A 26,417-nucleotide genomic window follows, 5' to 3' on the forward strand; every position below is an offset into this window, starting at 1 on the left:
CAGGACAGATAGCAGGGAATATTGGAGGAAATAACACAGTGTAGGGATAAAATGGATTAATTCAGGACAGACAGCAGGGATTATTGGAGGAAATAACACAGTGTAGGGATAAAATGGATTAATTCAGGACAGACAGGGGGGATTATTGGAGGAAATAACACAGTGTAGGGATAAAATGGATTAATTCAGGACAGACAGCAGGGATTATTGGAGGGAATAACACAGTGTAGGGATAAAATGGATTAATTCAGGACAGACAGCAGGGATTATTGGAGGGAATAACACAGTTTAGGGATAAAATGGATTAATTCAGGACAGACATCAGGGATTATTGGAGGAAATAGCACAGTGTCGTGATAAAATGGATTAATTCAGGACACACAGCAGGGATTAATGGAGGAAATAACACAGTGTAGGGATAAAATGGATTAATTCAGGACAGACATGAGGGATTATTGGAGGAAATAGCACAGTGTCGTGATAAAATGGATTAATTCAGGACACACAGCAGGGATTAATGGAGGAAATAACACAGTGTAGGGATAAAATGGATTAATTCAGGAGAGACAGCAAGGATTATTGGAGGAAATAACACAGTGTAGGGATAAAATGGATAATTCAGGACGGACATCAGGGATTATTGGAGGAAATAACACAGTGTAGGGTTAAAATGGATTAATTCAGGACAGAGCAGGGATTATTGGAGGAAATAGCACAGGTCTGGGGAGCTGGGACTTGGCCATGAGAGTAATTGAAGGTATGGGAACTGAAATAATCTACAGTGAGAAAGGAGAAAAGGCAAAATAATCGGTAATGAGTACATCAATTAGTCTCTTGTGTTGAATTCATCAAGGAATTGACCCATTCTGTTTGAAAGAAAGTTGATTTATTTGACAGAGATCCAGAATATTGAATTTCAGCCCAGTTATTGCGGTTATTAACATCAGCAGAAACAAATCCCAACTCCCAGAATGAAGTTCTGCTGCTGAAACCCTCATCCGTGCCTTTGTTTACCTCCAGACTCGACTATTCCAATGCTCTCCAGGCCCGGCCTTCCACTTTACACCCTCCATAAACTTAAACCCACAATCTCCAGATCAATAATCAGTCCCATTATTCATTGTGTCACTGGCCCAGGCTGTGGAGAACACGGAGCAGCTCCCACTCCCACAGCACTGCGGTATGAGCAGGTACCGAGTCAGCCTCAGTCATGAGCACTGGAATCCACGAGTCCGGGTGTGTCAAAGGTGCACGGTGAACAATCACCAAAGTGAAACATTTTTCCGCTTCCCTTCGATACCTCAGCTGGTCGAGCGACAAGACTGTCGTGGAAAATAAGACAAAGTCATCCTTCCGTCATTTGTTCAATTCCTGCTCGAAGGAGAACACGTGATTTTGCAATAAGCAGCAATTAGTTCAAGGTCGTTCTCTTAACTTTACAGGCACCTCACAGATTAACATGTTGCCATGAAGGCACAGGACGTCTCTTTTCCTTTCTCAAACCTGAAAACTTTCTGTGTCTGCCCAAACAAGGCTGCTCTGCCTCTGCTCACCAGCAGGGAGCGCTTTTGAGCAGCAACACTTCAAAACACTCAGCTCTCGCTTTCAGGCAAAAGAAGTCTTCGATCAGCACCGGACTCCACGAGTCTGAACGTGTCAACAGGCGCACGGTGAACAATCACCAAAGACAGCACTGTTTATCACTTCCCTTCGATAGCTCAGCTGGTAGAGCGGAGGACTGGAGTGAATAAAACAAAATAAAGTCATCCTTAGGTCGCTGGTTCAATTCCGGCTCGAAGGAGTGAGTGTGATTTTGGAATAAGCAGCAATTACCTCAAGGTCACTCTCTGAACTTCACAGGCAGCTCACAGATTAACATGTTGCCACTCAGGCACAAGACACCTCTTCAACTTTCCAAAACCGAAAATCTCTCTGTGTCTGCCCGAGCACGGCTGTTTCACTCGAGCATTTCCCTCTGCTCACCAGCAGGGAGTGCCTTTGAGCAGCAACACTTCAAATCGCCCTCAATTTCAGGCAAAATGGTCTTCGATCAGTCAGTCAGTCAGGGCTCTCGCTGCTCCTCGAGCTCGGGCGGCTGTTGCTTTCCGGTGACCTCATCTTCCTTCCGAAGGCTCGGGCTCTTCTCAGCATCACTCATGATGACTGCGGCTTCCCGTTCTGCTGTTCCTCACTTGCTGATGCTCGATACCGCCGATTGGAGCAAAGTATTTAATATATTCAGGGAGCGGCAACCCAAGGCAAGATTTCTCTGCTGGTCTTGGAGCAGCTTGAAGGCGAGTGTGAGGCAGGAACTGTGAGGGGCGATTTACAAACAGCAAACGAGGAATTAGCTCAACTGGTGGAGCGCTCACTTGGCCTGTGAGAAGTAGCGGGATCGTTGATTATATTCTCCACTCACCGTTTGTCTTGGTGCAATTATACAGAAACAAGAGTGTTGTCAGTGAGTCCATCGCCCATGGACTTCCGAAACTTCACTGTGTGTTTGGATACAGAGAGATCAAGGGGCAGCAAATCTTTTGATGTGCTGCAGTAAGCAAAAGTTCTTGATTTTGCGATGCAGCAAAGATGGAAAGATGAGGTGAGAGATGGAAAATAAGCTTCGTAATCCTTGATACCTTCTCTGAAGATTGAATTCAGGACCTTCAGATTATGACACTGATGCACTGCTTGCTGCACTGAGAAGGCACTTACCAGGTATGGAGCCAGGCAGCACCACCAAGTTGGACAGCTTGCAAGGTATTGAAGGCCATAAAATTTTGCATAAAAAAATCCAAGCCAGGTAGGAATCGAACCGAATGCGTTATCCATTGCACCACTGGCCCAGATTATAACAAATTAGTAGCAGTGGGAGGCAGTGGGCATGGCGGAGGTACTAAATAAATACATTGCATCTGTCTTTCCCAAGGAAGAAGACGCTGCCAGAGTGTCAGTAAAGGAAGATGTAGTTGAGACACTGGATTGGCTAAAAATTTATAAAGAGGAGGTACTGGAAAGACGAGCTGTGCTTAAAGTAGATACGTCATCTGGTCCGGATGGGATGCATCCTCGGTTGCTGAGGGAAGTAACGGTGGAAATTGCAGAGGTACTGGCAAAAAACCTCCAAACATCCTTAGATATGGGGGTGATGCCAGAGGACTGGAGAATTGCAAATGTTACACCCCTGCTCAAGAAAGGGTGAAAGAAAAAATCCAGCAACTGCTAACCAGTCAGTTTAACCTCGGTAGTGGAGAAAGTTCGAGCAACGATAATCCGGGACAGAATTAGCAGTCACTTGGACAAGGATTAGGGAAAGCCAGCACGGATTTGTTAAAGGCAAATCGTGTTTAATTAAATTGATACATTTTTTGATGAGGAAACAGAGAGCAGATGAGGGCAATGCAGTTAATGTGGTGTGTATGGACTTCGAAAAGGCGTCAGATAAAGTGCCGCATAATGGGTTTGTCATCAAGATTGAAGCCCATGGAATAAAAGGGGCAGTAGCAGCATGGATACAGAATTGGCTAAATAACAGGAAACAGAGTGTAGTGGTGAACGGTTGTTTTTCGGAATGGAGGGAGGTGTACAGTGGTGTTCCCCAGGGGTCGGTGCTGGGACCACTGCTTTCCTTGATATAATGTGGAGATGCCGGTGATGGACTGGGGTTAACAATTGTAAACAATTTTGCAACACCAAGTTATAGTCCAACGATTTTATTTTTAATCCCACAAGCTTTCGGGGGCTTTCCCCTTCCTCAGGCGGTGTGGAAAACTTCTTTACTTTACATAGGGAGTAGGCAGTCTGTGGAATTCACTTCCACGGTTAGTGTTTGGGGCACACAGTTCTGTAATGACAAGTGGTCCTCATGTTTTTATCCAAGACAGGCCTCAGCCCAGTCATTTACTCTAAATGTTGGTGCAATAGTTCAAGCTCAGAGGTGCCAGGTATCGGGAGCAGCAGTAGCTGTAAATAAAATCTAAATGTAAGTAAATACCAATACAGTTCATCTTCATCTATTTCGAGTTTAATAACTTTTGCTGAATGTGGCCCAGGCCAAGTGCCAGGATATCGGGTCAGGTTCACCATAGGAAATGAGTTTGACATCCCTGAGATAGACAATGTGAACCGGATTACCCTCATCCACTAACCCAGCAACTTCTTCAAAAAACTCAAGCAAGTTTGTAAGACACCATTTTCTTTCCCAGAAGCCGTGTTGAGTATCTCTAATGGCCCCTTCTCTTTCCCCGTGATCATAAACAGCATCTCTTAGGATCCCTTCAAGCATCTTCCCTCTGATCGAGGTCACACTGATGGGCCTGTCATTCCCCGGCTCTGATTTGTCCCCTTTAATGAAAATGGGAACTACGTGAGCTCCCTTCCAATCTCAGGGGACAATCCCTGACTCTATTGAGCTGTTGAAGATACAGGCAAGGGGCTCACAGAGCACCCGTCCCATCTCTTTAAACACCCGGGGGTGGATATCATCTGGACCTGGAGCACAGTGCATTTTGAGAGTTCATATTTTATCCAAAGTGACATCCCTTTCTATTTTAATATTTATGATGTTATTGTTGACAGCACATCCCACAGCTGGAATCTGAGCCTCATCCACAGGAGTGCAGACTGATGAGAAATAGTCATTCAACAGCTCTGCCATAGCCCGGGAATCTGTCCTGAACTGTCTTTCAGTGGCCCGAAAGCATCTTTAATGGTCTTCTGACTCCTGACGTAGCTGGAAAGACATTTGCTATTATTCTCAGAATTGGGCACCATCTTCTTTTCCAAAGATCTCTGAGCTTCTCTAATGGCTGCTTTTGTCTCCCTCGATTGTGGGTGATATTTGACCCAATTCTCCTGTAAACTGAATTGATCCTGATCCGATCTGGGTTAAATGTAAGACAGTTCGGGGAGTCAGGAATCATTCACCGCTGGACCCACACTGAGAGGTAAAACCCCAGACGGTTCTTTAGTAAGGATTCCTCTGGTACCTCAGCATATCTTTGTCAGCTATCTTACAGTCCACTCCTGGAGGCCCCACTCCCTGAGCCTGCAACCTTCAGCAGGGTCAGTGGTGGAGTTCCGCAGTGGGAGTGATCCCAGAGTAACTGTCGGGATCGCTCCCACCCTGTGGATGGTCCGGATCGTGTATTTTTAGTGATCCTGGTGTCTAACACGCACACATCAATAAAACCGGGAATTCTGGAAACACACTGCAGGTCCTTCTTTATCTGGAGATCAAATGACTGTTGTATAATTGTACCAGCAGTTAACAGGCTCCTGTGAACTCCTCCCTCTGCTACTTTGATGCAGACTTTAATCCATTTATTTCAAATGGGTTTATTTTAAATGGGTTAATGCCTGCCTTAAATGGTAGACTCAGGACTGTCACACAAACAGGTTAAATCTTCATAGAATAATTACCACAGTCATTTTTAGACTGGACGCCGCACAGCGACTTTGCTGTCAGTGAAGAGAGACGAGAAAGACCAAAGTGCCGTTTGCCCCTCTCAGTGTGGCCCTGAAGGACTGTGTCCAGGCTGAAGTTCTGTTCCCACCGGACGATCCTCCCCCCAGATTGTCCTTTCTGAGCTCCAGTCAGGTGATGCTAAACACTCAGGTGGGAAAGACCAAAATCTACAACAAGGTGTTTAAAACAAAGCTGATTTATTTCACAAATATCCTGAATATTAAACTCCAGCCCAGTTATAGGGGTTATTAACATCAGAAGAAACAAACCTCAACTGTCAGAATGAACATGGTTCAGTCCTGGATGGGATTAACAGCAGAATCCAACCCCTGCAGTCATATGTGAACTCGCTGGTGTCTCAGCACGTGTGATGACTGAGTGAATCCCTTCCCACACACGGAGCAGGTGAACGGTCTCTCAACCAATGGGCATGCGTTGATGTGTCAGCAGTTCATTTCTGCTTCTGAAGCTCTTCTCACAGTCACTGCATTAAAAGGTCACTCAATAGTGTGAACAAGTTAATGTTTCAGAAGGTGGGATGACTGAGTGAATCCCTTCCCACACACGGAGCAGGTGAACAGTCTCTCCCCAGTGTGAGTGCGTCGATGTCTCAGCAGATCATTTCTGATTTTAAATCTTTTCTCAGTCAGAACATTTAAAAGGTCTCTCAGTGTGAACTCGCTGGTGTGTCAGGAGGCCGGATGACTGAGCGAATCCCTTCCCACACACGGAGCAGGTGAACGGCCTCTCCCCAGTGTGACTGCGTCGATGAGTCTCCAGCTCTGAAGGGTAATTGAATCCCTTCCCACAGTCCCCACATTTCCACGGTTTCTCCGTGGTCCGGGTGTCCTTGTGTGTCTCCAGGTTGGACGATCAGTTGAAACCTCGTCCACACACAGAACACGTGTACGGTTTCTCCCCGCTGTGAATGGTGTGATGTTTTTTCAGGCTGTGTAACTGGTTAAAGCTCTTTCCACAGTCAGTGCACTGGAACACTCTCACTCGGGTGTGTGTGTCTCGGTGCTTTCCCACTCACACTGATGTTTGAAATCTTCTCCCACAGACAGAACAGACAAATGTTTCTCCTTCCACATTCAAAGGCCGATGATATTCAGGTCCTGATGAATCGAGTGACTCTGTCAGATCTTGACGTGATCTTTGGTTTGAGTTTCCCTCTGCAAATCCTCCCCTGCAAAAGGAGTTTGTAAAAGTTATCACTGTAATTACAGGATAGAAATTCAGATCAGATAACTTTACTTTCTATGGAACATTATTTCCTCTCTCATTCCTCAAAGCTGTAAATCCCCGTCCCACACACTCTCCCTCCTCCCTGTGCTGAAATCCAAACCCATCGCATCATCTTTCAGTGGCCCGAAACCATGAGTGAAAGGGTGAGAGAGGAATGTGAGAGTGAGTGTGAGAGAGTGAGTGTGAGAGTGAGTGTGAGAAAGTGTGAGTACAGCAGTGAGCTCGGTGTGGAGAATGAAGTGGGGCAGGTGGAGCATGTTTCAGTGGGGCAGCAGTGATCATAATCTCATTAAGTTTCGAACAGTTATGGAAAAGGACAGGGGACAATCAAATGTGAAAATTCTTAACTGGAGGAGGGCAAATTCCAGTGAGTTAAAAAGGGATCTTGTCCAGGTGGATTGGAATCAAAAATTGTCAGGCAGAACAGTAATTGAACAGTGGGAGGCCTTCAAGGAGGAGTTGGTTTGGGTGCAGAGTAGACAGATTCCCACGAGGAGGAAAGGAACAGCATCCAAAGCTAGAGCTCCCTGGATGACTTAAGATATAGAGATCACAATTTCTCCTTCATTTACAGACGCTCCCTGACCGATCACTGTTTCTCCTTCATTTAAAGACGCTCCCTGACCGATCACCATTGCTCCTTCATTTACAGACGCTCCCTGACCGATCACTGTTTCTCCTTCATTTACAGACGCTCCCTGACCGATCACCATTGCTCCTTCATTTACAGACGCTCCCTGACCGATCACTGTTTCTCCTTCATTTAAAGACGCTCCCTGACCGATCACCATTGCTCCTTCATTTACAGACGCTCCCTGACCGATCACCATTTCTCCTTCATTTACAGACGCTCCCTGACCGATCCCCATTTCTCCTTCATTTACAGACGCTCCCTGACCGATCCCCATTTCCCCTTCATTTCCCGGCGGGTAGTGAGGGGGGGATAATGTTCACTGTTTTATATTCGGGTCTGGGCCCGCACTCGGGGTTTGTAAAGCCTGAGCCTGGGCCTGAGCCCGGACCCGGGCCCCGGGGTTTATTGAGCCTCTTGCTCCGATCCTCTGACCTGCACCGAACGCGCTCCTCCCGCAGCCTCGACTGGCCGCGCATGCTCAGGACACACTGACCGGTAATGAGTCACTACTGCGCCTGCGCACTGGGCTCCACTGATTCAGATAGGGCACAATCTGTACCGCGCTGCATGCTGGGTGATGCAGCCGCCATTGATGATCTTAATACCAGGCCGAAAAACAAAGACATTGGAAGCAGGGCGAGTGCTTTTGGACCAAGGAAAATGAAATAAACTGAAAGCCCAGCCCTTCGTGCCATTTAAACCGGCACAAACACACAGCATAGAAGCCCCCCCCCACTTTGGTGAACTCCAGATAATATTTTTTTCATTTACTTTTATTAATTTCGTTTTATTAATTGTTGCAACTGACGGGTTCAATGAATGTTTATTTTCCAACTGCACCACAGGACCGTCAGTTTCACCATTAACCCCGCCCTGGTGATTAAGGAGATATCCGGACCAATTGGAGCAGCAGGAATTTATCGGAATTTCCAGTAATGAGTGGGGTGCCGCAGGGATCAGTGCCGGGGCCTCAACTATTTACAATATATATTCATGGCTTGGATGAAGGAACAGGGTGTCTTGTGGCCAAATTTGTTGATGATACAAAGAAAGGTGGAAAAGCAAGTTGCGATAAGGACACAACTTGTCTGTAAATAGATATTGACAGATTAAGCGGATGGGCAAAAAATTGGTGGATGGAATATAATGTGGGAAAATGTGAAGTCATCCACTTTGGGAGGAAAAATAAAAAAGCAAAATATTATTTGAATGGAGAAATACTACAAAACGCTGCGGTACAGAGGGACCTTGGTGTCCTCGTACATGAAACATAAAAAGTCAACATACAAGTGCAGCAGGTAATCCGGAAGACATACGGAATATTAGCCTTTATTTCCAGCAGGATGGAGTATAAAAGCAGGGAAGTCATGCTACAACTGTACAGGGTGCTGGTGAGACCACATCTGGAGTACTGCGTACAGTTCTGGTGACCTTATTTATGGAAGGTCATACTTGCATTGGAGGCAGTTCAGAGAAGGTTCACGAGGTTGATTCCGGCGATGGAAGGGTTGTCTTATAAGGACAGATTGAACAGGTTTGGTCTATAATTATTGGAGTTTAGAAGAATGAGAGGAGATCTTATTGAAACATACAAGATTCTGAGGGGACTTGACAGGGTTGATGCTGAGAGGTTGTTACCCCTCATGGGGGAATCTAAAACTAGGGGGCATAGTCTCAGAATAAGGGGTCGCCCGTTTAAGACGGACATGAGGAGGAATTTCTTCTCCCAGAGGGTTGTGAATCTTTGGAATTCTTTACCCCAAAAAGCTGTGGAGGCTGAGTCATTGAATACATTCAAGGCTGAGTTCGAAAAAAAATTGATTTGCAAGGGAGTCAAAGGATATGGGGAAAGGGCGGGAAAGTGGAGTTGAGGTAAACATCAGATCAGCCATGATCTCATGAAATGGCGGAGCAGGCTCGAGGGGCCGAATGGCCTACTCCTGCTCCTATCTCTGATGATCTTATGGTCTTATGGTAAATTGACTGGAGGGATGAGAGAACAGTTGGTCCTCCAACCAATCGGAGTGTGAGAGGGGCGGGAGTTGCGGCACCGAATGGGCGGGTCTGAGCCCAGATGTCCCTCATTGACTGAAGCATCATTTTAAAAAAATAATTTATCTTAAGCTCCAGGAGAAAACACGACCTTTCTGTTGTGGCTTGAAACAGATGAAACCAGATGAGATGGAGCAAACATTTCAACATTTGTTGGAAAAACACATTAATTAAGAACAGCCAACATGGATTATTTGAGATAACTCGAGTATACTGATAAAGGGGATGTAATGGATGTTGTGTAGATGGATTGTGAAAAGGTGTTTGATAAGATGCCGGACAGGAGGCTTGTTGATAAAATTAATACCCACGGTATTAAAAAGAATGGGGCAGTGTGGATAGGAAGTTGTGTAAAGGGCAGAAAACAGAGAGTAGTGGTTAATGGATGTTCTTCAGACTGGAGGGATGTTAACAGTGGTGTCCCCCAGGGTCAGTGTTGGGACCATTGCTCTTCTCAATATAGAGAATGATCTCAGCTTGGGTATGTGGGACACAAGGTGAAAATCTATAGATGACGCCAACATTGGCAGCGTGGGGAACTGGGAAGAGGAGTCAGTGACTTCATTGTGACGTCCACGGGTTAGTAAACAGGCAGGTGAAGTTTAATGCAGAGAAATGTGACGTTTTGCATTTTGAGAGGAATAAAAATGAGATGAAATGTACACTAAATGGTCAAAGTTTAAAAGTAGAGGAGCAGAGAGACTGTTAATTAGACTCATAGAATCAAAGAAATTGATGGCACAGAAAGAGGCCATTCGGCCCATCGTGTCTGTGCCGGCCGAAAAAGAGCTATCCAGCTTAATCCCACTTTCCAGCTCTTGGCCCATAGCCTTGTAGCTTCCGGCAGTTCAAGTATTCTTCAAATGCGATGAGGGTGTCCGCCTCAACCACCCTTTCAGGCAGTCAGTTCCAGACCCCCACAACCCTTGGGTGAAATAATTTCTCCTCAGTTCCCCACTAAACCTTCTATCAATCACTTTAAATCTATACCCCTGGTTATTAACCTCTCTGCTAAGAGAAGTGGGTCCTTCTAATCCACGCTATCTGGGACCCTCATAATTTTGTTCACCTCAATTAAATCTGCCTTCAGTCTCCTCTGTTCCAAAGAAAACAACCCCAGCCTATCCAATCTTTCCTCATAGCTAAAATTCTACAGTCCAGGCAACATCCTTGTAAATCTTTCTTGCCTTGTGTATAAAATGTCTGCTATTTGAAAGTCGTGACATTGATCAAAGTCCACGTTAAGTTTTCTTGCCATTTGTGTCAAGATTTGGAGAAGATCTGACACTTTCAATATTGCTGACCTTTAACTGTAGCTCACAGTGTCTGAACAGTCACTGTTATCAATATCCTTTTATGTATCTCTTTGTGCTCCATCTCCTTAACAGCACAAGCTGATCACAGCAATGTTTTCTTCAAATGGAATCCCAATGTGAGAAAATGCAAAATTTCAAAGTGAAGCATCACATGCAGGATTGGAAGGAGAGTGTGAGTGGAGATAATTGGCTTGGATCAGTGATCTCTTGAGCATTAAGACATTCATTATCTGAAAGAAGCACGGAGATGAGATTTTTGTCTATATTTATCAATATAGAAAAGAAGCAGGGCGTTGAGATACTTTTGTCCATTCATCCTGCCATCTACAAAATCCATCACCTCTCAATGCCCAGCATCTTTCGTTCCAACTCCTTGCTCTACAGGGAAGTCTTGGTTTCATTAATTCTCCGTGTTTTCAGCAAACATCTCATTCACCTCGCAAATCTGACTTATAAGTCATCCCATCGTGTTGACATCATGTTAGCAACTCAAGATAAGCTGCTTTATGTTGATGGAATGCATTCGAGTCAGTTTTCAGGATCAATATGTCGAGGAATCTACAAGGGAACAGGCTATTTTAGATCTAGTATTGTGTAATGAAACAGGGTTAATTGATAATCTTATAGTAAATGATCCTCTGGGGAAGAATGATCATAATATGGTAGAATTTGATATTGAGTTTGAAAGTTTGAGAGTGATGTCATTAAGTCGGAAACTAGGGTCTTAAATTTAAACAAAACCAATAACGTAGTTATGAGGATTGAGTTGGCTAAGGTAGTTTGGGAAATTAGATTTAAAAATATAATGATAGATAAGCAATGGCGAAGATTTAAAGAAATAATTTATAATTCCTCAACAAAATTACATTCCCTTGAGGGTTAAAAACTCCACCGGAAAAGTGGTCCAACCTTGGTTAATTGGAGAGATTAATGATATTTTAGGTTAAAAGAGGCTTATAATGTTGCCAACAAGAATAGTAAGCCTGAGGATTAGGAGAGTTTTAGAAATCAGCAAAGGATGACCAAGAAATTGATAAATATGTATAAAGGAAGAGATTAGCGAAAGTAAACATGGGTCCATTGGAGACAGAGACAGGAGAATTTATAATGGAGAATAAGGAAATGGCAGAGACGTGAAACAAGTATTTTGTATCTGTCTTCACAGTAGAGAACACAAAAATCATACCAGAAGTATTGGGGAACCAAGGTTTTAATGAGAGTGAGGAACCTAAAGCAATTAAGATTAGTAAATAAAAAGTACTGGAGAAATTAATGGGACTAAAAGCTGACAAATTCATTGGCCCTGATGGCCTACATCCTAGGGTTTTAAAAGAGGTGGCTGCAGAGACAGTGGATGCATTGGTTTTATCTTCCACAGTTCCCATGATTCTAGAAAGTTCCCCATGGATTGGAAGGTACCAAATGTAACCCCTCTATTCAAGAAAGGAGGGAGTGAGAAAAGAGGGAACTACAGGCCCTTTAGCCTGACAATAGTAGGAGGGGAATTGCGGGAATCTATTACTAGGGACGTGGTCACAGGGCACTTAGAAAATCATAATATGGTTAGGCACATGCAACAAGTTTTATGAAAGAGAAATCGTGTTTGACAACTCTATTAGAGGTTTTGAGGGTTTAGATAGCAGGGTTGGTAAGGGAGAACCAGTGGATATAGAATATTTGGATTTTCAAAAGGCATTCGATAAGGTGCCACACAAAAGTTTGTTGAACAAGATTAGGGTTCATGGGATTGTGGGTAATATATTAACATGGTTTGGGGATTGGTTGACTTACAGAAAACAGAAAGTCGGAATAAACAGGTCATTTTGGGGTTGGCAGGTTGTAACTAGTGGGGTGCTGTGAAGATCAGTGCTTGGGCCTCAGCTATTTACAATCTATATTAATGACTTAGATGAGGGGACCGAGTGTAATGTATCCAAGTTTGCTGACGATACAAAACTAGGTGGGAAAGTAAGCTGTGAGGAGGACGCAAAGAGGATGCAAAGTGAAACAGACAGGATAAGTGAGTGGGCTAGAAGTTGGCAAATGAAGTATAAAGTGGGGAAATGTGAGGTTATTCACTTTGGTAGGAAGAATAGAAAAGCAGAATATCTTTCAAACGGTGAGAGACTACGAAGTGTTGGTATTCAGAGGGATTTGTGTGTCCTTGTACACGGATCAGAGAAAGTTAACATGCAGGTGCAACAAGCAATTAGGAAAGCAAATGGTGTGTTGGCCTTTATTGTGAGGTGGTTGGAGAACAAGGATAAAGAAGTCTTGCTGTAATTATATAGGGCTTTGGTGAGACCGCATCTGGAGTACTGTGTACAGTTTTGATCTCCTTAGCTGGGAATGATACACTTGCCTTAGAGTGGGTGCAACAAAAGTTCACTAGATTGATTCCGGGGATGAGAGGTTTGTCCTGTGAGGAGAGATTGAGCAGAATGGGCCGATATTCTCTGGAGTTTACAATGATGAGGTGATCTCATTGAAACATATAAAATTCTTAGAGGGCTTGACAGGGTAGATGCTGGGATGCTGTTTCCCCTCGCTGGAGAGTCTAGAACTAAAGGTTATAATCTCAAGATAAGGGGCCGGCCATTTAGTTCAGAGATTTCTTTGCTGAGAGGGTTGTGAACCATTGGAATTCTCTACCCCTGAGGGCTGTGGATGCTGAACCATTGAATAGATTCAAAACTGATGGAGATCGAATTTTGGACACGAAGGAACTCAAGGGATATGGGGATCGGTCGGGAAAGTGGAGTTGAGGTCGAAGATCAGCGTTATCAAATGGCGGAGCAGGCTCGAGGGACTGAATGGCCAACTCTTGCTCCTTTCGCTGATGTTGGTCCGCTGGAAAAGCCGAACTTGCCAGCTGTTTTAAAACTTTTAGCCTGAACAGGGACTTGAACCCTGGACCCTCAGATCACTACCTGTTTTAAAAGTCTGATGCTTTACCGACTGAGCTATCCAGGCTCGTTGTTCGATTGGTTTCCATCAGACAGATTCATGGTGGGACTCTGAATTATCCCTGTCGATGTCGAATTCGGGGGAGCATCTCTTCGACAATTTTCAGCAACGTGTTGAGGAGAATCCTTGTTTCTGTTGAACATGATGTAAGAAACATGGACAGCGAACTCATGAGTTTACAATTCTTCTTGTTTGTACAAAATGTCTTGTCATTCGTTCGCAGCAATTTTAAAAATACACTTTACCCAATGGCTCAAAAGCTGAACTTGTTCCACACGGGAGCTGGAAAAGGCCTCTCGAGATTTCAGCCGATCAACAATTGAAAGCTGAATAATTTCACCCGTTACACCGTGACACCAGGCAGCAGATTTGCCTCCCGAATTTTCCCTACACGACACTTCAAACCGATGAATCCCTGCTTCACGGAAAGAAGAATTGTGTGTTTGGTTCTTTAGATTTAAAGATGTCGTGCCGGCCGCTTCACCATTTCAGCTCTCGCCAATCGCCCCCTCTCCCTCCTATAAACAAATAAACTCTCACCTGCTATTGCAAGACGGGAGGCCCGAGGAGCCTCAGTGCCCACATGGGGACATGAAGAAGTCGACGTGTTATGGAACCGGTTGTACCTTGAACTCCAGTCAAAATGTTTAGAAGGTTCAACTACTTTAGATGGCGCTGGAGCTCACAACCCCAGCATTTCTCGAGTGTATAATTATTGTAGAAATAACGCGCGCTGACCGATTGCTCCACTGGAGCCGCGCACGGTCTGTGTCCCCAGTGCTCCCATCAAACAGCTTCATCCTCGGTCTCTCAATTATCACTTCCTGATCTTTCCCACACAGAAGCCTCCAAACAAGAGGCGATTCGTTAAACATCCGCAGTGACCTTTAAAAGCCGTGGAATCTGAAACAAAACCCCAGACGATAAGAACTTTTAATTATATTATTATTATTAACGTAAGGACAATTATTTTCATGCTACTTTGAGGATTTGGGGAAATTGGGAGCTGAAACTAAGAAACTCTCTCTGGACTGTCGGTGATTGGAGAGATGGGCGTTATTTCATTTCAAAACCGAGGCTCGGAACTTCCTGATGGAGAAGTGTGAGAGAAGATTGTGGTTAGTGGCAGTTACCGGGGAGATCGAGAGGAGAGGGAGAAAAGTCAAAGTCACAGCTGTGACAGCTCAAGTGCTCTGCTTATCTGTAATATTTAGACAGTAATGTAAAATACAGGACAAACCAGTTTGGTATCGGTTATCAAAAATACTAAAAGTCCCGGGTTCAAAGGCGGATTTGTGAAGAGGGAACTGATTTAACCGCCAGACCGAAATCATTCCCCATGAATCTGAAGCGTCTTGCGGAAAACGGCAGTGCGAACTGTTCTGTTCGTGTCATGACTTGAAAGACCCTCCAATTCCCGACAGTATCTTTGAATGAGTTGTGCAGACAAACCGCGATAGAAGCCGCTTTGCATTCGTCAAACGTGCAGGTGACGATATTGGGGGTGATCAGGGTCGATTTCAATTATTTGAAATCTCTCCATGTGACCCGAAGATTGACGGCAGAATCGAGTTTTTCCTGTAAGTCCTGAATTGAAGGGAAAGGCGCAACAAGCAGGTCGGAGAAATGAAGAGCAGAAAATGTGGGTGAAACTTGCACGAGTGAAAATCCCTGTATGTTGGAAGACTCAGTCCCCAGTGGTGGAGAGGATTGGGATTTCAAGCTGTCTCACAGCTCACACACACACCATTGGCTCATTTAATCACCTTCAACAACTCGAATACATCAACACTTAATCTTCTATACACAAGGAAATACAAACCTTTTCTCTGCAACTTGTCTGCATAATTTAAACATTTTAGCCCCGGTATCATTCTGGTGAATCTGCACTGCACCCCCTCCAAGGCCAATATATCCTCCCTGAGGTGTGGTGCCGAGAACTGAATGCAGGACTCGAAATGTGGTCTCAGCAGAGTTTATATAACTGGAACAATGCGAAGTACTCATTTAGTACCTCTGCCATGCCCACTGCATCCATGAGTAGATCTCCTTTATGGTCCCTAATCGTCCCCGGCCCCTCCTCTTACTACCCGTTTATTGTTAACATGTCTGTAGAAGACTTTTTGATTCCCTTTTATGTTTCCCGCTTCATCTTACTCTCTATCTCTCTTATTATCCAGGGAGTTCTGGCTTTAGTTGCCCGACCTTTCTACCTCGTTGGAATGTACCTTCTCTATACCTGAATCATCTTTTTATAAGGCGCCCACTATCCAATTATAGTTTTGCCTGACAATCTTTAATTCCAATTTACCGGGGCCAGATCTGTTCTCATCCCACTGAAATTGACCCTCCTCCAATTGAGTACTTTTACTTTAGAGTGGACAGAGTCCATTTCCATTGCTATTCTAATCCTTATGATACTGATCGCTGCTCCCTAAATGCTCCCCCACTGACACTTGCTCCACTTGGCCCGCCTCATTCCCTTGCACCAAGTCCAGCAATGCCTCCTTCCTCAGTGGGCCAGAAACGTACTGGTCGAGAAAGTTATCCTGAACACATTTCAAAAATTCTTCCCCTTCTTTGCGCCTTATATTATTGTTATCCCAGTCTATATTAGGATAGTTGAAATCCCCTGTTATCACTACTCTATGGCTTTTGCAACTCTGTAATTTCCCTGCAAATTTGCTCCTCTATATCGGTCCCACGAGCTGGTGGCCTATAGAATACACCAAGTACTGTAATCGGACCTTTATTGTTCCTTAACTCGAACTCAGTACCCAGGAGAAATCCCCTCGTTCCTGGGAACTTTGTATAAAACAGATGTTAGCAGCAAAAAGTGTTCGTGGTGGGACTGAGAAATGCTTAAACAGCCGACACCCTGTAAAACAGAGCTCCAAGTATCGGTTTAAATTAAGTCCTGAACTGACAGAGCGGCGGGCAGATGAGGATTGAATTAAATCCCAATTCACTGAATCTAAACAAGGTTTAAATAAGTGAATCTGTCAGGAGTGGGATTCCTGAGCTTGTGTGTGAGCTGAAACTGGATCGGTCCCGTTCTGTGAAGACTGAATGGCAGGCGGCTCCCAGACAGGGCTCAGGCCGGGACTGGCAGCTCTCCGCAGGGAACGGCTGGATTGGAGAGCGGGGCTCCTGCGGTGCTGCTGCTGCTGCTTCCGCCTCTTCGAGTCCCTGTGGCGGTCGGTACCGATCTCCCTCCTATGGATCCGGCTCCAGGTGGGCGCTGTGGACCTCGTGGCGCAACGGTAACGCGTCTGACTCCAGATCAGAAGGATGCGTGTTCGAATCACGTCGGGGTCATTGCATTTTCACAACGTTTCAGTGTCACTCTGTTTTATCGCAGGGCAGTCTTTCAGGGATGGTCTGTTCACTGTGTGTAAAATAATATTTATCACAGAATGAACACACCACAGAAGGAGGCCATTCAACCCATCAATCCCTTACCTGCCTTTTGTAAGACCAATCCCATTAGTCCCATTCCCCGTCCCTTTCCCCGTGGCCCTGCATTTTCCCCTTCAAGTATTTATCAAATTCCTTTTTGAAAGCCACGATTGAATCTGCTTCCACCGCCCTTTCAGGCAGCGCATTCCAGATCATAACCATTCGCTGCGTAAAAAAGATTTTCCTCATGTCGCCTTTGGTTCTTTTGCCAATCACCTCAAATCTGTGTCCTCTGGTTCTCGACACTTCCGCCAATGGAAACAGCTTCTCTTTATTAACTTTATCTGAACCCTTCATGACTTTGAACACTTCTATCAAATCTCCTCTGAACCTTCTCTGCTCGAAGGAGAACAACCCCAGCACGAGGTAAATGCGGTCAATTGGCTCCAATTTATTTATTTGGGCATTAAACAAAATGTGAAAGACCGGCAAGGCGTTGTGCGAACGGAGCTCACTGCTTTCAGACAATAAATCCAATCACTGCGTGGGCGCTGGGTTCAAATCTCACCACTGATAGAATTTCTGGCAATGTTCATTTTGACCTGTTCGCAGAAAACCCGATTGTCGTGCGATGGAGCAGAGGATGTGAAAGAAGCTGAAAGTGGAAGTGCAGATATTAGTTTCATCACAGTGACTGGACACGTTTCCACAGGTTCGGGTCTCTCACCTTAAGATTCTTTCCAGCAGAGTGGGACAGGTGATCAGAGTGACCGGACTCCAGCGGCGCAATCGGTCAGTGCGCGGTCCTTATCTGACAGGACAGGGTCGGGAAATACCGAGGTTGTTAATTCGAGTCTCACCGAGATCAAACAATCCTTTTTCTTGTGAACATTTCGACCGGAGTTGAAGGTACATTTGGTTTGTTCCAAAATGCATCTACTTATTTGAATTGCCATGTGGTTCCTCCGGACTGCGCTGTTGCAATCGCAGATGAGATGTTCAGTATTACTTGTTTACAGGAGGGACGCTGCGGTTTTGGAGACACAAACTATGATTTTGATCCATCTACAAATCGTGGGATTTAACTGGAGCTTTAAACCAGCGCCTTCGACCGCTCAGCCAGGATACTTTCCATCCGACACTTCAGGAGCTAGTTTTACAGGAATAGAATTACTACAAGCAAGAATTCTCCCCCTCAAGCACCAATGCTCACACGGCAGCAGGATGCATGTGTCCAGTTAGAAACCTGTCTGAAGGAACATTCAGTCTGACAGAGCCGGAAGTCCAGCAGATTGACTTTCGGTCTGAGCAGATGATGAGTCTCCTCCTTGAGAGTGTTTCGCCAATCCAGCTCAGAGTGGATTTAGAATCATAAATCCGGGTGTGACTGGAGCCACTTGTGTAAGATGATGTGTCGGGGGCAGTTTCCCGTCCTTGACGGACATTAATGACCCTGTTGCGGTTTTGCTGCAAAATTTCACTTCCCAGCTCCCTGAACTAAAATCCAACTCTGGTGGGACTCGAACCCACAACTTTTGAATGTCTTCTCCAACCATTTAAGTAGAAGTCCAACACGCTGTCCATTGCGCCACAGAGTCAGTTACGTTCTGAAAGGGGGAGTGGGGATTCTGTGCTGTGGTTGAGGCGGTCAGGCTGCTCCTGCTTCCGCCTCTCACATTCCGAGAGCCGGGGCGGCAGTCTGCACCGATCGCCCTCCAATGGATCCGGCTCCAGCCGCTTGTTGTGGGCCTGGTGCAAGAACAGTCGCGTCTGACTCCACATCAGAAGGCTGCGTGTTTTGAACCAGGTTGAAATCACAGCATTTTCACTGTGGCTCAGGGTCCTGCCGACTGATTTTAGATCGGGACAGTGTTTTAGTGATGGGATGTTCAGTGTTTGTGCAATAATATCAAAAATAATTTTGATACATTAATTTGCTTTTTTTCTGTTACTTTCCATTTACACCCTCTCCAGCTCGGGTTGTTCTCCTCAGAACAGAGAAGGTTGAGAGGAGATTTGATGGAAGTGTTCAAAATCATGACGGGTTTCGATAAAGTAAATACGGAGAAAGTGTTCCCATTGGCGGAAGGATCGGGAACCAGTGGACACAGATTTGAGGTGATTGGCAAAAGAACCAAAGGCGACATGAGAAAAAAATAAGCAGCGAGAAGTTCTGATCTGGAATGCGCTGCCTGAAAGGGTGCAAAATCGTCGAGCAGAAATTAATAGCCAAGTTCCGCACCCATGAGGACGGCCTCAACCGGGATCTTGGGTTCATGTCACACTGCACGTTACCCCACCAGCGAACAAATGTTATCTGTTTTTAATATAACGGGTCATTGACTGTCTCTCTCTCTCTCTCTCTCTTTTGGGGGGTTTGTATATTCAGTGGCCTTTTAGATGACACCTTTCTGTCTGCTCACTGTGATTGCCTTGGCAACGGGCAGTAATCAGCAGGCATTGTTATGTGATCTTAAAATGCGAAGGATTCGAAATTGTCATTTCCACACCGCCTGAGGAAGGGGAAAGCCCCCGAAAGCTTGTGGGATTAAAAATAAAATCGTTGGACTATAACTTGGTGTTGTAAAATTGTTTACAATTGTTAACCCCAGTCCATCACCGGCATCTCCACATCATGAAAGGGTGGGGGAAGCAGATTCAATCGTGGATTTCAAAAGGGAATTGGATAAATAGTGTAAGGGAAAACATTGCAGGGCTACGGGGAAAGAGCGAGGGAATGGGACTAACTGGAATATTCTTACAAAGAGCCGGTACAGACTCGACGGGCCGAATGACCTCCTTCTCTGCTCCAACGATTCAATGATTTGTCAAGCTCGAAGTGCTTGCGACTTCAGTGGGAGGTCCGTCTGTACAAAGAAGGAGCACTTCCGCATTGCAGTTCTGCAGCACTTTCCTTGTTGGCTCCGGAATTAATACAAATACCGCCCTGTGTTATTTTGTCGTTTAATTCACAAATGAGGTAAATATCAGAGAGAATAAAAAGGCACCGCTGGGAATCGAACCGATGAACTCTTGTTACGGAAAAGGCAATTTGCCCAGCTTCGCCAAGGAGACAAATTAAGCTGCAAAGGCCCCAGCTCCTCAGACTGATACCGAGCATCGACCTGTCACTGTCTGACAGCGTTTGAGACAGTTTGTATTTTCCCATTTCTCTTGTCTATTTCGCTGTGTTTACCGATACTCTGTATCTCTCGCTGTGTTTACCGATACTCTGTATCTCCCGCTGTGTTTACCGATACTCTGTATCTCTCGCTGTGTTGACCGATACTCTGTATCTCCCGCTGTGTTTACCGATACTCTGTATCTCTCGCTGTGTTTACCGATACTCTGTATCTCTCGCTGTGTTTACCGATACTCTGTATCTCTCGTTGTGTTTACCGATACTCTGTATCTCTCGTTGTGTTTACCGATACTCTGTATCTCTCGATGTGTTTACCGATACTCTGTATCTCTCGTTGTGTTTACCGATACTCTGTATCTCTCGTCGTGTTTACCGATACTCTGTATCTCTCACTGTGTTTACCGATACTCTGTATCTCTCGTTGTGTTTACCGATACTCAGTATCTCTCGTCGTGTTTACCGATACTCTGTATCTCTCGCTGTGCTTACCGATACTCTGTATCTCTCGATGTGTTTACCGATACTCTGTATCTCCCGCTGTGTTTACCGATACTCTGTATCTCTCTGTGTGTTTACCGATACTCTGTATCTCCCGCTGTGTTTACCGATACTCTGCATCTCTCGCTGTGTTTACCTATACTCTGTATCTCTCGCTGTGTTTACCGATACTCTGTCTCTCTCGCTGTGTTTGCCGATACTCTGTATCTCTCTGTGTGTTTTCCGATACTCTGTATCTCTCTGTGTGTTTACCGATACTCTGTATCTCTCGCTGTGTTTACCGATACTCTGTACCTCCCGCTGTGTTTACCGATACTCTGTATCTCTCTGTGTGTTTTCCGACACTCTGTATCTCTCGCTGTGTTTACCGATACTCTGTATCTCTCTGTGTGTTTTCCGATACTCTGTATCTCCCGCTGTATTTACCGATACTCTGTATCTCCCGCTGTGTTTTCCGATACTCTGTATCTCTCGCTGTGTTTACCGATACTCTGTATCTCTCGATGTGTTTACCGATACTCTGTATCTCCCGCTGTGTTTACCGATACTCTGTATCTCTCTGTGTGTTTACCGATACTCTGTATCTCTCACTGTGTTTATTGATACTCTGTATCTCTCGTTGTGTTTACCGATACTCTGTATCTCCCGCTGTGTTTACCGATACTCTGTATCTCTCGCTGTGTTTACCTATACTCTGTATCTCTCGCTGTGTTTACCGATACTCTGTATCTCTCGCTGTGTTTACCGATACTCTGTCTCTCTCGCTGTGTTTACCGATACTCTGTATCTCTCGCTGTGTTTACCGATACTCTGTATCTCTCGCTGTGTTTACCGATACTCTGTATCTCCCGCTGTGTTTACCGATACTCTGTCTCTCTCGCTGTGTTTACCGATACTCTGTATCTCTCGCTGTGTTTACCGATACTCTGTATCTCTCTGTGTGTTTTCCGATACTCTGTATCTCTCGCTGTGTTTACCGATACTCTGTATCTCCCGCTGTGTTTACCGATACTCTGTCTCTCTCGCTGTGTTTACCGATACTCTGGATCTCCCGCTGTGTTTACCGATACTCTGTCTCTCTCGCTGTGTTTACCGATACTCTGTATCTCTCGCTGTGTTTACCGATACTCTGTATCTCTCTGTGTGTTTTCCGATACTCTGTATCTCTCGCTGTGTTTACCGATACTCTGTATCTCCCGCTGTGTTTACCGATACTCTGTCTCTCTCGCTGTGTTTACCGATACTCTGGATCTCCCGCTGTGTTTACCGATACTCTGTATCTCTCGCTGTGTTTACCGATACTCTGTATCTCTCGCTGTGTTTACCGATACTCTGTATCTCTCTGTGTGTTTTCCGATACTCTGTATCTCCCGCTGTATTTACCGATACTCTGTATCTCCCGCTGTGTTTTCCGATACTCTGTATCTCTCTGTGTGTTTACCGATACTCTGTATCTCTCGCTGTGTTTACCGATACTCTGTATCTCTGGCTGTGTTTACCGATACTCTGTATCTCTCGCTGTGTTTACCGATACTCTGTATCTCCCGCTGTGTTTATGTCTGTGTCAATCCGTGGTCTGATTCTGAATGAACAATGAAATAAATGAGGAGTTTTAGACAATTCTCCCTCTGACACTGAGGAACCAATGAGCGAAACTTTATAATAAGATATTGTTTATTGTGAAGCAGCAAAGAAAACATTGCATTTTGAATGTTTTAGGTTCTGTTATGTCCAAAAAGAAACTGTGAGCACAACGTGTTTACAACAAGCCGCCTTTTAAGTTGATGTCCGGCTCGCTAACATTGCAGCACGAGGTGTGGGCACCGCACTGATAACCTTCATGTGTATCCGGGCCTTTCAGACACTTTGTGTGACACAAGAGCTTTCCAATCCCCGCCAGCTCCTGGACACCGAGACTTCCGTTGAAGCAGCATTCACCGGCAGGACCGATATCGCGCCCCCTTTGCCGGACTTCAGCAAATTGAACTTTGAAGATACAAAGCAGGGCGGAAAGTATCTGGAAAACAGTTAAACTTTCAGTGTTCAGACTTTAGTGAGAACAATAAACAGGACTTTGGGTCGATATCAAGTGGGTGTGCTGTCGGAGTGCGCTGTTGCTTCCTGAAGTGTGGGAGTGTAGATATGAGTGTGATGTTCACATATGAACTGTGGGTGTGTATATATGAGTGCGATGTTTATATATGAACTGTGGGTGTGTATATATGAGTGTGATGTTTATATTTGAACTGTCGGTGTGTATACATGAGTGTGATGTTTTTATTTGAATTGCGGAATGAACAGGAGAGGCAATGCCTCCTGGGGTTATATTTTTTTGAAGACAATGACATAAAGGGCAACATTGACGTGGGGCTGAAATAGCTCAGTTGGGAGAGCGTTAGACTGAAGATCTAAAGGTCCTTGGTTCAATCCCGAGTTTCGGCAGTTTTTGGTTGTTTAGTTTCTTCTTCTTCGCTTCGATTCCCGCATTTATTGACAGTGAAATTTGATCCCCGCCACTGAAGCATTGGGGATTGAATTGAGCGACATCAAGGATGGGAAATATTTCTCTCGTCTGTATTTGGCTTTTATTTCTCTGTTACCTTCTGCCTTTTTCTCTTGGTTTTGTCTCTCTCGGTGCCGGGTGACTATTTGATTTGATGCACTTTATTCGAAAGTGATGCCTTTTCCCCATCTCGGGGCGGTCAGACCCGCTCTGTCTGTCTGTTGCTGCTGATGATCATTAATGGGAACAGGCCGCGAGTTAAACGTTTATCTGCAAACCGGAGAAAGACAAATAAAAAGAAAGACGTGTTTCTCCGGCCCAGGGGCAAAGTTACAATGGATGTTGTTCAATAAACTGTCCCCGTGAATTTTTCTGTGGTTTTTTTCTGTAAAGCTTCGATTTTAAAAGTTACAAAAACCCGAAATAAATAAAGTAAATTACAAGAATCGAATCCGTGATCATGACATTACGATACACTCTGTGCAAATAAGCTAACCGGCCGTACGAACCGCACATTCGGCTGTTCACTTATTTTTTGTACCTGTACGCTGGTTGGTAGCGGTTTCTGTACATGGACCCCTAAATCTCTCTGCTCCTCCACAGTTCCGAGCTTCTCACCATTTAGAAAATACACTGATTGATCTTAGATTTAAAGTGGATGACCTCGCTCTCCCCCACATTGAACTCTATTTGCCGCAGTTTTACCCACTCACTGAATCGATCAATTCCCACTTTTCAACTTCCTGCTTCTATCCACATTATTTATTCCGCCACCAGAAGGCTGAGTGTTCAAATCACGGGGTAACCGTTGCTTTTCGAGCTGATCGGATTCTGGATCGTTCCGGAATGAATGTTTTATCTGCTTTTTCTCAATAAACAGAACCTTGCTCTAAAGTCTGATTCCCGAGTTCCCAAATGTCAGGAAGGCGTCTCACTCTGCCCTCGACTTTTGATCTTGAACTGCGGTTGGAACTTTTGCAAAGAAGGAAAAGAAGTCCCCAAATCGCTCCACCTGAATCTCAAACGCTTTGGGAAGAAGTTCAGTTCAAATAATCAGGACTTTAAAGGCCCCTCAATGACCTGCACTTTCATTGAATGAGTTTTGTTCGCCATTGTATTCGACCGTGAAATCGCTCTCCGCTTTCATCTCACTGGTGAAGAGTGTGACGGCCTTGTATCTGTCAGCGTGTAAGTGACGAGTTTGGGGTGAGCACGGGTCGCCTTTATTTTTGAAATCTCACCAAGCACCGGGGAAAAGAAACTTAGAATCAAACTGTCCCTGTCAGTGATGAATTGAAGTGAATATCGCTCCAAGCAGATCTGGACAATGCGCAGCGCAGCCGCACAGGAGTTCCAAATCCACCCTCTCCCCACTCGGCAATCACATTAACTGAACTTTACTCTGACCCAGTGTCACCGCGCTGAAATCGAGTATTTCTCGGCCACAATTTTTTTAACATCATAGTTCCTGGTTTAATAGTGAAAACTGTCGTCCGCTTCACTGTCCGTGCAGGCGATAACTTTGTAGACACCGTGTAGTGTCACAGACCTGCTCGTTGGACCTGCACATTTCATCTCATCTCATTTTCAGCAAACCTGAATATTACTGGAATAGAGAATGGAGAATCACAGCTCAAAAAATCAATCCTCTCGACCACGAGGGGACCGAGTCTTTCAACATACAGGTGTTTAATGGCAAGGTGAGCTTCATGTTCAGAAATAATACAGCACAGATTTTCATCGGTGCAAGCTGCACACCCTTTATTTTGGAAAAGTAAACTGATAGTAGAGCGATGTTATATTGATCGCTGCAACCTGAAGCTTTAGCTCGGTGAATTAGTCCTTCAGCAAGAGCAAAATCGTATCTCTGTCGTGCAATTCATTAGCGCGTTCGGCTATGAACTGAAAGGTTGATGATTCGAGCTGACCCGGGGACGCCAGCGGACCTTTTACCTTAACCTTCATTGTCTCGCATTCCCAGGGTTCGAATGTGGGTCTTGTCTGCAACAAAATGTAACGTCAACATTGCCAGCTGAGTGCGTCTGATTTTCCACCATTTAATCTGCTGTCGGATAGCAGGCGTCTGAAAAATATCCAAAAAAACTGAGATTGGCTTGAAGAAATCGGAATACTTCTTGACAGATAAGGTTTCAGGCGAGCTCATTCACTCTGACATGGATATTTCTGCAGTGAGTGACTCCAGACTGTTTCCACAATGAATGACACTCCCTTTATTTTGGAAAAGTGAAATGATATTCACATTCCGACTGGTTTCAGTTGATTTGTGAGAGATCATTAAAGGATCAATCTCCGGTTAAGGCGGCCTTTCTCTCTCTCTCTGTTGGCCGAATCCAAAATGAAATTGGAGCTGGACCAATCAGGCAAGAAATCAGGAATCACTTCAGCAAACAAAATACGGCCGAAAGCTGGAACTCTCTCATCCCAAAGGATGTGGATTGAGGCTCAATTCAAATTTTCAAATCTGATATTGATAGATCTTTTTCCGGTTCGGTTACCAAGGGATATGAGTCCAAGGCGGGGAAACAGAGATGAGTTATAGATCACCTCATGATCTAATTGAATGGGGCAGCAGATTCGAAGGGCTGAATGGTCTTCTCCTGTCCCGATGTTCCTCTCCTGCTCAGCGCGGGGCTGGACGACTGGTGAGAGGCATCAGACTGACTCCAGAATGAAAAGCGGGTGTTCAGATTCAGCCACCTTGGGATTGTCGGACAAACTGAAACCCCGACAGCAACGTCACCACCCGCCTCTCTGCAATAATCGGATGGGAAGGAGCCCTGCCGCTGGCCCGGCTAGCTCAGTCGGTAAAGCACGAAATTCCTAATCTCAGGGTCGTGGGTTTAAACCACACATTGGGCGTTTTGTGTTCTATTTTTCACAGTGGGTGATGAAAGGTTCAAAGTGCAACCTCTTATCTCCAGTTCAAGAAATCCAGTTATATAAACAGACACAACCCTGAGCTGTGTGAAAGGAAACCGTGAGCGTTGCCAAATATCCAGTCCCTCCCGATTCTATCTTCTCATTCCCTCCACATGGGACACGGCAGATACCGTTTCAATAGGATTCATTTTTGCTGTTATTAAAAATGTTGATGGTTAGGAAGTGTAATATTTAGAAGATGCCAACTCTGGATCCATTCGCCTCTCTGATACCTCCTGAGCCCACCTTACCCT

The 26,417-nt window shown here is 45.0% G+C and overlaps 5 non-coding genes across 5 annotated transcripts; 3 read left to right on the top strand and 2 right to left on the bottom strand.

The window, feature by feature from the left end:
* Nucleotides 1-1,707: 1,707 nt before the first annotated feature.
* trnas-gga (transfer RNA serine (anticodon GGA)) lies at nucleotides 1,708-1,801 on the top strand. Its single transcript has 2 exons — nucleotides 1,708-1,744; nucleotides 1,766-1,801. It is a non-coding gene; the product is annotated as a tRNA-Ser (tRNA).
* An 11,801-nt stretch (nucleotides 1,802-13,602) lies between these two features.
* trnak-uuu (transfer RNA lysine (anticodon UUU)) lies at nucleotides 13,603-13,687 on the bottom strand. Its single transcript is given in 2 exon segments — nucleotides 13,603-13,638; nucleotides 13,651-13,687. It is a non-coding gene; the product is annotated as a tRNA-Lys (tRNA).
* A 3,240-nt stretch (nucleotides 13,688-16,927) lies between these two features.
* trnaw-cca (transfer RNA tryptophan (anticodon CCA)) lies at nucleotides 16,928-16,999 on the top strand. Its single transcript has one exon. It is a non-coding gene; the product is annotated as a tRNA-Trp (tRNA).
* A 1,586-nt stretch (nucleotides 17,000-18,585) lies between these two features.
* Nucleotides 18,586-18,678, bottom strand: trnar-ucu (transfer RNA arginine (anticodon UCU)). The gene is made up of 2 exons: nucleotides 18,642-18,678; nucleotides 18,586-18,621 (listed from the first exon to the last, which is right to left on the bottom strand). It is a non-coding gene; the product is annotated as a tRNA-Arg (tRNA).
* Nucleotides 18,679-23,089: 4,411 nt separating this feature from the next.
* trnaf-gaa (transfer RNA phenylalanine (anticodon GAA)) lies at nucleotides 23,090-23,162 on the top strand. Its single transcript has one exon. It is a non-coding gene; the product is annotated as a tRNA-Phe (tRNA).
* The last annotated feature ends 3,255 nt before the right edge of the window (nucleotides 23,163-26,417 follow it).

The sequence above is a fragment of the Heptranchias perlo genome, unplaced genomic scaffold (genome assembly GCF_035084215.1).
Source record: "Heptranchias perlo isolate sHepPer1 unplaced genomic scaffold, sHepPer1.hap1 HAP1_SCAFFOLD_240, whole genome shotgun sequence".
In the NCBI taxonomy this organism is placed as follows: Eukaryota; Metazoa; Chordata; class Chondrichthyes; order Hexanchiformes; family Hexanchidae; genus Heptranchias; species Heptranchias perlo.